Source organism: Sesamum indicum, linkage group LG5 (assembly GCF_026168435.1).
Source record: "Sesamum indicum cultivar Baizhima isolate 11 linkage group LG5, ASM2616843v1, whole genome shotgun sequence".
NCBI classification, from domain to species: domain Eukaryota; kingdom Viridiplantae; phylum Streptophyta; class Magnoliopsida; order Lamiales; family Pedaliaceae; genus Sesamum; species Sesamum indicum.
Genome location: NC_142661.1, coordinates 9,920,663 through 9,932,775, shown reverse-complemented (window position 1 = coordinate 9,932,775; position 12,113 = coordinate 9,920,663).

The following is a 12,113-nucleotide window of genomic DNA, read 5'->3' as shown; positions in this document are numbered from 1 at the left end:
TTTGTTTCCCTTTTGTACTAACTTGTGGTTATTATTAAGCTTAGCAAATATACAACACAAATGGTTGGATATAGACCAATGTTTGGAACAAGTTTCGTCGAATTCGTAGAACGTTCAAATGTTAGCTGTTTTGCATAATTTTATTAAACCAAATTTGTTTTCCTTTTACACTAACTTGTAGGTATTATTAACCAGACAAATTCTTGGTTCTAGACCTACGGTTGGGTTATGTTTCGTGGAATTCTGAGAACGCCCAAAATTTAGCTGTTTTGTACGGCTTTATTTTTGTTTCCCTTTTATACTAACTTGTAGGTATTATTACTCTTAGAAAATTTACCACACAAATGCTTCGGTCTAGACCTACGGTTGGGTCAAATTTCCTCGAATTCTGTGGACGTTCAAAATATAGCTGTTTTGCACGGATTTATTAAAGCAAGTTTGTTTTCCTTTTATACTAACTTGTAGGTAATATTACGCTTAGCAAATTTACCCCACAAATTCTTGGGTCTAGACCAACGGTTGGGTCATGTTTCGTCGAATTCTGACAACGTTCAAAACTTTTACACGATTTTATTAAAACAAGTTTATTTCCCTTTTATACTAACTTGTAGTTATTATTACGCTTAGCCAATTTACCATACAAATTCGCAGCTCTAGACCAACGTTTGTGTCAAGTTTCGTCGAATTCTGTGAACGTTAAAATTTAGCTGTTTTGCACGATTTTATTAATGAAAATTTGTTTCCCTTTTGTACTAACTTGTAGTTGTTATTATGGTTTCCATAATTACCACACAAATACTTGGGCGTAGAACAACGTTTGTGTCAAGTTTCGTCGAATTTTGAGAACGCTCAAAATTTAGTTTTTTTGCACGGTTTTATAAAGCAAATTCATTTTCCTTTTATACTAACTTGTAGTTATTATTAAGCTTAGCAAATACACAACACAAATGCTTGGATATAGACCAATGTTTGGGACAAGTTTCGTCGAATTCGTAGAACGTTCAAAAGTTAGCTGTTTTGCACAATTTTATTAAAGCAAATTTGTTTTCCTTTTACACTAACTTGTAGGTATTATTAACCACACAAATTCTTGGTTCTAGACCTACGGTTGGGTTATGTTTCGTGGAATTCTGAGAACGTTCAAAATTTAGCTGCTTTGCACGGTTTTATTAAAGCAAGTTTGTTTTCCTTTTATACTAACTTGTAGGTATTATTACTCTTAGAAAATTTACCACACAAATGCTTCGGTCTAGACCTACGGTTGGGTCAAGTTTCCTCGAATTCTGTGAACGTTCAAAATATAGCTGTTTTGCACGGTTTTATTAAAGCAAGTTTGTTTTCCTTTTATACTAACTTGTAGGTAATATTACGCTTAGCAAATTTACCCCACAAATTCTTGGGTCTAGACCAACGGTTGGTCATGTTTCGTCGAATTCTGACAATGTTCAAAAGTAAGCTCTTTTGCACGATTTTATTAAAGCAAGTTTATTTCCCTTTTATACTAACTTGTAGTTATTATTACGCTTAGCCAATTTACCACACAAATTCGCAGCTCTGGACCAACGTTTCTGTCAAGTTTCGTCGAATTCTGTGAACGTTAAAATTTAGCTGTTTTGCACGAGTTTATTAAAGCATGTTTGTTTCGCTTTTGTACTAACTTGTAGTTGTTATTATGCTTTCCAAAATTACCACACAAATTCTTGGGCGTAGACCAACGTTTGTGTCAAGTTTCGTCGAATTTTGAGAACGCTCAAAATTTAGTTTTTTTTCACGGTTTTATAAAGCAAATTCATTTTCCTTTTATACTAACTTGTAGTTATTATTAAGCATAGCAAATATACAACACAAATGCTTGGATATGGACCAATGTTTGGGACAAGTTTCGTCGAATTCGTAGAACGTTCAAAAGTTAGCTGTTTTGCACAATTTTATTAGAAGCAAATTTGTTTTCCTTTTACACTAACTTGTAGGTATTATTAACCACACAAATTCTTGGTTCTAGACCTACGGTTGGGTTATGTTTCGTGGAATTCTGAGAACGTTCAAAATTTAGCTGTTTTGCACGGTTTTATTAAAGCAAGTTTGTTTTCCTTTTATACTAACTTGTAGGTATTATTACTCTTAGAAAATTTACCACACAAATGCTTCGGTCTAGACCTACGGTTGGGTCAAGTTTCCTCGAATTCTGTGAACGTTCAAAATATAGCTGTTTTGCACGGTTTTATTATAGCAAGTTTGTGTCCCTTTTATACTAACTTGTAGGTAATATTACGCTTAGCAAATTTACCCCACAAATTCTTGGGTCTAGACTAACGGTTGGGTCATGTTTCGTCGAATTCTGACAACGTTCAAAACTTTTGCACGATTTTATTAAAGCAAGTTTATTTCCTTTTTATACTAACTTGTAGTTATTATTACGCTTAGCCAATTTACCACACAAATTCGCAGCTCTGGACCAACATTTGTGTCAAGTTTCGTCGAATTCTGTGAACGTTAAAATTTAGCTGTTTTGTACGATTTTATTAAAGCAAGTTTGTTTCCCTTTTGTACTAACTTGTGGTTATTATTAAGCTTAGCAAATATACAACACAAATGGTTGGATATAGACCAATGTTTGGAACAAGTTTCGTCGAATTCGTAGAACGTTCAAATGTTAGCTGTTTTGCATAATTTTATTAAAGCAAATTTGTTTTCCTTTTACACTAACTTGTAGGTATTATTAACCAGACAAATTCTTGGTTCTAGACCTACGGTTGGGTTATGTTTCGTGGAATTCTGAGAACGCCCAAAATTTAGCTGTTTTGTACGGCTTTATTTTTGTTTCCCTTTTATACTAACTTGTAGGTATTATTACTCTTAGAAAATTTACCACACAAATGCTTCGGTCTAGACCTACGGTTGGGTCAAATTTCCTCGAATTCTGTGGACGTTCAAAATATAGCTGTTTTGCACGGATTTATTAAAGCAAGTTTGTTTTCCTTTTATACTAACTTGTAGGTAATATTACGCTTAGCAAATTTACCCCACAAATTCTTGGGTCTAGACCAACGGTTGGGTCATGTTTCGTCGAATTCTGACAACGTTCAAAACTTTTACACGATTTTATTAAAACAAGTTTATTTCCCTTTTATACTAACTTGTAGTTATTATTACGCTTAGCCAATTTACCATACAAATTCGCAGCTCTAGACCAACGTTTGTGTCAAGTTTCGTCGAATTCTGTGAACGTTAAAATTTAGCTGTTTTGCACGATTTTATTAATGAAAATTTGTTTCCCTTTTGTACTAACTTGTAGTTGTTATTATGGTTTCCATAATTACCACACAAATACTTGGGCGTAGAACAACGTTTGTGTCAAGTTTCGTCGAATTTTGAGAACGCTCAAAATTTAGTTTTTTTGCACGGTTTTATAAAGCAAATTCATTTTCCTTTTATACTAACTTGTAGTTATTATTAAGCTTAGCAAATACACAACACAAATGCTTGGATATAGACCAATGTTTGGGACAAGTTTCGTCGAATTCGTAGAACGTTCAAAAGTTAGCTGTTTTGCACAATTTTATTAAAGCAAATTTGTTTTCCTTTTACACTAACTTGTAGGTATTATTAACCACACAAATTCTTGGTTCTAGACCTACGGTTGGGTTATGTTTCGTGGAATTCTGAGAACGTTCAAAATTTAGCTGCTTTGCACGGTTTTATTAAAGCAAGTTTGTTTTCCTTTTATACTAACTTGTAGGTATTATTACTCTTAGAAAATTTACCACACAAATGCTTCGGTCTAGACCTACGGTTGGGTCAAGTTTCCTCGAATTCTGTGAACGTTCAAAATATAGCTGTTTTGCACGGTTTTATTAAAGCAAGTTTGTTTTCCTTTTATACTAACTTGTAGGTAATATTACGCTTAGCAAATTTACCCCACAAATTCTTGGGTCTAGACCAACGGTTGGTCATGTTTCGTCGAATTCTGACAATGTTCAAAAGTAAGCTCTTTTGCACGATTTTATTAAAGCAAGTTTATTTCCCTTTTATACTAACTTGTAGTTATTATTACGCTTAGCCAATTTACCACACAAATTCGCAGCTCTGGACCAACGTTTCTGTCAAGTTTCGTCGAATTCTGTGAACGTTAAAATTTAGCTGTTTTGCACGAGTTTATTAAAGCATGTTTGTTTCGCTTTTGTACTAACTTGTAGTTGTTATTATGCTTCCAAAATTACCACACAAATTCTTGGGCGTAGACCAACGTTTGTGTCAAGTTTCGTCGAATTTTGAGAACGCTCAAAATTTAGTTTTTTTTCACGGTTTTATAAAGCAAATTCATTTTCCTTTTATACTAACTTGTAGTTATTATTAAGCATAGCAAATATACAACACAAATGCTTGGATATGGACCAATGTTTGGGACAAGTTTCGTCGAATTCGTAGAACGTTCAAAAGTTAGCTGTTTTGCACAATTTTATTAGAAGCAAATTTGTTTTCCTTTTACACTAACTTGTAGGTATTATTAACCACACAAATTCTTGGTTCTAGACCTACGGTTGGGTTATGTTTCGTGGAATTCTGAGAACGTTCAAAATTTAGCTGTTTTGCACGGTTTTATTAAAGCAAGTTTGTTTTCCTTTTATACTAACTTGTAGGTATTATTACTCTTAGAAAATTTACCACACAAATGCTTCGGTCTAGACCTACGGTTGGGTCAAGTTTCCTCGAATTCTGTGAACGTTCAAAATATAGCTGTTTTGCACGGTTTTATTATAGCAAGTTTGTGTCCCTTTTATACTAACTTGTAGGTAATATTACGCTTAGCAAATTTACCCCACAAATTCTTGGGTCTAGACTAACGGTTGGGTCATGTTTCGTCGAATTCTGACAACGTTCAAAACTTTTGCACGATTTTATTAAAGCAAGTTTATTTCCTTTTTATACTAACTTGTAGTTATTATTACGCTTAGCCAATTTACCACACAAATTCGCAGCTCTGGACCAACATTTGTGTCAAGTTTCGTCGAATTCTGTGAACGTTAAAATTTAGCTGTTTTGTACGATTTTATTAAAGCAAGTTTGTTTCCCTTTTGTACTAACTTGTGGTTATTATTAAGCTTAGCAAATATACAACACAAATGGTTGGATATAGACCAATGTTTGGAACAAGTTTCGTCGAATTCGTAGAACGTTCAAATGTTAGCTGTTTTGCATAATTTTATTAAACCAAATTTGTTTTCCTTTTACACTAACTTGTAGGTATTATTAACCAGACAAATTCTTGGTTCTAGACCTACGGTTGGGTTATGTTTCGTGGAATTCTGAGAACGCCCAAAATTTAGCTGTTTTGTACGGCTTTATTTTTGTTTCCCTTTTATACTAACTTGTAGGTATTATTACTCTTAGAAAATTTACCACACAAATGCTTCGGTCTAGACCTACGGTTGGGTCAAATTTCCTCGAATTCTGTGGACGTTCAAAATATAGCTGTTTTGCACGGATTTATTAAAGCAAGTTTGTTTTCCTTTTATACTAACTTGTAGGTAATATTACGCTTAGCAAATTTACCCCACAAATTCTTGGGTCTAGACCAACGGTTGGGTCATGTTTCGTCGAATTCTGACAACGTTCAAAACTTTTACACGATTTTATTAAAACAAGTTTATTTCCCTTTTATACTAACTTGTAGTTATTATTACGCTTAGCCAATTTACCATACAAATTCGCAGCTCTAGACCAACGTTTGTGTCAAGTTTCGTCGAATTCTGTGAACGTTAAAATTTAGCTGTTTTGCACGATTTTATTAATGAAAATTTGTTTCCCTTTTGTACTAACTTGTAGTTGTTATTATGGTTTCCATAATTACCACACAAATACTTGGGCGTAGAACAACGTTTGTGTCAAGTTTCGTCGAATTTTGAGAACGCTCAAAATTTAGTTTTTTTGCACGGTTTTATAAAGCAAATTCATTTTCCTTTTATACTAACTTGTAGTTATTATTAAGCTTAGCAAATACACAACACAAATGCTTGGATATAGACCAATGTTTGGGACAAGTTTCGTCGAATTCGTAGAACGTTCAAAAGTTAGCTGTTTTGCACAATTTTATTAAAGCAAATTTGTTTTCCTTTTACACTAACTTGTAGGTATTATTAACCACACAAATTCTTGGTTCTAGACCTACGGTTGGGTTATGTTTCGTGGAATTCTGAGAACGTTCAAAATTTAGCTGCTTTGCACGGTTTTATTAAAGCAAGTTTGTTTTCCTTTTTACTAACTTGTAGGTATTATTACTCTTAGAAAATTTACCACACAAATGCTTCGGTCTAGACCTACGGTTGGGTCAAGTTTCCTCGAATTCTGTGAACGTTCAAAATATAGCTGTTTTGCACGGTTTTATTAAAGCAAGTTTGTTTTCCTTTTATACTAACTTGTAGGTAATATTACGCTTAGCAAATTTACCCCACAAATTCTTGGGTCTAGACCAACGGTTGGTCATGTTTCGTCGAATTCTGACAATGTTCAAAAGTAAGCTCTTTTGCACGATTTTATTAAAGCAAGTTTATTTCCCTTTTATACTAACTTGTAGTTATTATTACGCTTAGCCAATTTACCACACAAATTCGCAGCTCTGGACCAACGTTTGTGTCAAGTTTCGTCGAATTCTGTGAACGTTAAAATTTAGCTGTTTTGCACGAGTTTATTAAAGCATGTTTGTTTCGCTTTTGTACTAACTTGTAGTTGTTATTATGCTTTCCAAAATTACCACACAAATTCTTGGGCGTAGACCAACGTTTGTGTCAAGTTTCGTCGAATTTTGAGAACGCTCAAAATTTAGTTTTTTTGCACGGTTTTATAAAGCAAATTCATTTTCCTTTTATACTAACTTGTAGTTATTATTAAGCATAGCAAATATACAACACAAATGCTTGGATATGGACCAATGTTTGGGACAAGTTTCGTCGAATTCGTAGAACGTTCAAAAGTTAGCTGTTTTGCACAATTTTATTAGAAGCAAATTTGTTTTCCTTTTACACTAACTTGTAGGTATTATTAACCACACAAATTCTTTGTTCTAGACCTACGGTTGGGTTATGTTTCGTGGAATTCTGAGAACGTTCAAAATTTAGCTGTTTTGCACGGTTTTATTAAAGCAAGTTTGTTTTCCTTTTATACTAACTTGTAGGTATTATTACTCTTAGAAAATTTACCACACAAATGTTTCTGTCTAGACCTACGGTTGGGTCAAGTTTCCTCGAATTCTGTGAACGTTCAAAATATAGCTGTTTTGCACGGTTTTATTATAGCAAGTTTGTGTCCCTTTTATACTAACTTGTAGGTAATATTATGCTTAGCAAATTTACCCCACAAATTCTTGGGTCTAGACTAACGGTTGGGTCATGTTTCGTCGAATTCTGACAACGTTCAAAACTTTTGCACGATTTTATTAAAGCAAGTTTATTTCCTTTTTATACTAACTTGTAGTTATTATTACGCTTAGCCAATTTACCACACAAATTCGCAGCTCTGGACCAACATTTGTGTCAAGTTTCGTCGAATTCTGTGAACGTTAAAATTTAGCTGTTTTGTACGATTTTATTAAAGCAAGTTTGTTTCCCTTTTGTACTAACTTGTGGTTATTATTAAGCTTAGCAAATATACAACACAAATGGTTGGATATAGACCAATGTTTGGAACAAGTTTCGTCGAATTCGTAGAACGTTCAAATGTTAGCTGTTTTGCATAATTTTATTAAAGCAAATTTGTTTTCCTTTTACACTAACTTGTAGGTATTATTAACTAGACAAATTCTTGGTTCTAGACCTACGGTTGGGTTATGTTTCGTGGAATTCTGAGAACGCCCAAAATTTAGCTGTTTTGTACGGCTTTATTTTTGTTTCCCTTTTATACTAACTTGTAGGTATTATTACTCTTAGAAAATTTACCACACAAATGCTTCGGTCTAGACCTACGGTTGGGTCAAGTTTCCTCGAATTCTGTGGACGTTCAAAATATAGCTGTTTTGCACGGATTTATTAAAGCAAGTTTGTTTTCCTTTTATACTAACTTGTAGGTAATATTACGCTTAGCAAATTTACCCCACAAATTCTTGGGTCTAGACCAACGGTTGGGTCATGTTTCGTCGAATTCTGACAACGTTCAAAACTTTTACACGATTTTATTAAAGCAAGTTTATTTCCCTTTTATACTAACTTGTAGTTATTATTACGCTTAGCCAATTTACCATACAAATTCGCAGCTCTAGACCAACGTTTGTGTCAAGTTTCGTCGAATTCTGTGAACGTTAAAATTTAGCTGTTTTGCACGATTTTATTAATGAAAATTTGTTTCCCTTTTGTACTAACTTGTAGTTGTTATTATGGTTTCCAAAATTACCACACAAATACTTGGGCGTAGAACAACGTTTGTGTCAAGTTTCGTCGAATTTTGAGAACGCTCAAAATTTAGTTTTTTTGCACGGTTTTATAAATCAAATTCATTTTACTTTTATACTAACTTGTAGTTATTATTAAGCTTAGCAAATACACAACACAAATGCTTGGATATAGACCAATGTTTGGGACAAGTTTCGTCGAATTCGTAGAACGTTCAAAAGTTAGCTGTTTTGCACAATTATATTAAAGCAAATTTGTTTTCCTTTTACACTAACTTGTAGGTATTATTAACCACACAAATTCTTGGTTCTAGACCTACGGTTGGGTTATGTTTCGTGGAATTCTGAGAACGTTCAAAATTTAGCTGCTTTGCACGGTTTTATTAAAGCAAGTTTGTTTTCCTTTTATACTAACTTGTAGGTATTATTACTCTTAGAAAATTTACCACACAAATGCTTCGGTCTAGACCTACGGTTGGGTCAAGTTTCCTCGAATTCTGTGAACGTTCAAAATATAGCTGTTTTGCACGGTTTTATTAAAGCAAGTTTGTTTTCCTTTTATACTAACTTGTAGGTAATATTACGCTTAGCAAATTTACCCCACAAATTCTTGGGTCTAGACCAACGGTTGGTCATGTTTCGTCGAATTCTGACAATGTTCAAAAGTAAGCTCTTTTGCACGATTTTATTAAAGCAAGTTTATTTCCCTTTTATACTAACTTGTAGTTATTATTACGCTTAGCCAATTTACCACACAAATTCGCAGCTCTGGACCAACGTTTGTGTCAAGTTTCGTCGAATTCTGTGAACGTTAAAATTTAGCTGTTTTGCACGAGTTTATTAAAGCATGTTTGTTTCGCTTTTATACTAACTTGTAGTTGTTATTATGCTTTCCAAAATTACCACACAAATTCTTGGGCGTAGACCAACGTTTGTGTCAAGTTTCGTCGAATTTTGAGAACGCTCAAAATTTAGTTTTTTTGCACGGTTTTATAAAGCAAATTCATTTTCCTTTTATACTAACTTGTAGTTATTATTAAGCATAGCAAATATACAACACAAATGCTTGGATATGGACCAATGTTTGGGACAAGTTTCGTCGAATTCGTAGAACGTTCAAAAGTTAGCTGTTTTGCACAATTTTATTAGAAGCAAATTTGTTTTCCTTTTACACTAACTTGTAGGTATTATTAACCACACAAATTCTTTGTTCTAGACCTACGGTTGGGTTATGTTTCGTGGAATTCTGAGAACGTTCAAAATTTAGCTGTTTTGCACGGTTTTATTAAAGCAAGTTTGTTTTCCTTTTATACTAACTTGTAAGTATTATTACTCTTAGAAAATTTACCACACAAATGCTTCGGTCTAGACCTACGGTTGGATCAAGTTTCCTCGAATTCTGTGAACGTTCAAAATATAGCTGTTTTGCACGGTTTTATTATAGCAAGTTTGTGTCCCTTTTATACTAACTTGTAGGTAATATTACGCTTAGCAAATTTACCCCACAAATTCTTGGGTCTAGACTAACGGTTGGGTCATGTTTCGTCGAATTCTGACAACGTTCAAAACTTTTGCACGATTTTATTAAAGCAAGTTTATTTCCTTTTTATACTAACTTGTAGTTATTATTACGCTTAGCCAATTTACCACACAAATTCGCAGCTCTGGACCAACATTTGTGTCAAGTTTCGTCGAATTCTGTGAACGTTAAAATTTAGCTGTTTTGTACGATTTTATTAAAGCAAGTTTGTTTCCCTTTTGTACTAACTTGTGGTTATTATTAAGCTTAGCAAATATACAACACAAATGGTTGGATATAGACCAATGTTTGGAACAAGTTTCGTCGAATTCGTAGAACGTTCAAATGTTAGCTGTTTTGCATAATTTTATTAAAGCAAATTTGTTTTCCTTTTACACTAACTTGTAGGTATTATTAACCAGACAAATTCTTGGTTCTAGACCTACGGTTGGGTTATGTTTCGTGGAATTCTGAGAACGCCCAAAATTTAGCTGTTTTGTACGGCTTTATTTTTGTTTCCCTTTTATACTAACTTGTAGGTATTATTACTCTTAGAAAATTTACCACACAAATGCTTCGGTCTAGACCTACGGTTGGGTCAAGTTTCCTCGAATTCTGTGGACGTTCAAAATATAGCTGTTTTGCACGGATTTATTAAAGCAAGTTTGTTTTCCTTTTATACTAACTTGTAGGTAATATTACGCTTAGCAAATTTACCCCACAAATTCTTGGGTCTAGACCAACGGTTGGGTCATGTTTCGTCGAATTCTGACAACGTTCAAAACTTTTACACGATTTTATTAAAGCAAGTTTATTTCCCTTTTATACTAACTTGTAGTTATTATTACGCTTAGCCAATTTACCATACAAATTCGCAGCTCTAGACCAACGTTTGTGTCAAGTTTCGTCGAATTCTGTGAACGTTAAAATTTAGCTGTTTTGCACGATTTTATTAATGAAAATTTGTTTCCCTTTTGTACTAACTTGTAGTTGTTATTATGGTTTCCAAAATTACCACACAAATACTTGGGCGTAGAACAACGTTTGTGTCAAGTTTCGTCGAATTTTGAGAACGCTCAAAATTTAGTTTTTTTGCACGGTTTTATAAATCAAATTCATTTTACTTTTATACTAACTTGTAGTTATTATTAAGCTTAGCAAATACACAACACAAATGCTTGGATATAGACCAATGTTTGGGACAAGTTTCGTCGAATTCGTAGAACGTTCAAAAGTTAGCTGTTTTGCACAATTTTATTAAAGCAAATTTGTTTTCCTTTTACACTAACTTGTAGGTATTATTAACCACACAAATTCTTGGTTCTAGACCTACGGTTGGGTTATGTTTCGTGGAATTCTGAGAACGTTCAAAATTTAGCTGTTTTGCACGGTTTTATTAAAGCAAGTTTGTTTTCCTTTTATACTAACTTGTAGGTATTATTACTCTTAGAAAATTTACCACACAAATGCTTCGGTCTAGACCTACGGTTGGGTCAAGTTTCCTCGAATTCTGTGAACGTTCAAAATATAGCTGTTTTGCACGGTTTTATTATAGCAAGTTTGTGTCCCTTTTATACTAACTTGTAGGTAATATTACGCTTAGCAAATTTACCCCACAAATTCTTGGGTCTAGACTAACGGTTGGGTCATGTTTCGTCGAATTCTGACAACGTTCAAAACTTTTGCACGATTTTATTAAAGCAAGTTTATTTCCTTTTTATACTAACTTGTAGTTATTATTACGCTTAGCCAATTTACCACACAAATTCGCAGCTCTGGACCAACATTTGTGTCAAGTTTCGTCGAATTCTGTGAACGTTAAAATTTAGCTGTTTTGTACGATTTTATTAAAGCAAGTTTGTTTCCCTTTTGTACTAACTTGTGGTTATTATTAAGCTTAGCAAATATACAACACAAATGGTTGGATATAGACCAATGTTTGGAACAAGTTTCGTCGAATTCGTAGAACGTTCAAATGTTAGCTGTTTTGCATAATTTTATTAAAGCAAATTTGTTTTCCTTTTACACTAACTTGTAGGTATTATTAACCAGACAAATTCTTGGTTCTAGACCTACGGTTGGGTTATGTTTCGTGGAATTCTGAGAACGCCCAAAATTTAGCTGTTTTGTACGGCTTTATTTTTGTTTCCCTTTTATACTAACTTGTAGGTATTATTACTCTTAGAAAATTTACCACACAAATGCTTCGGTCTA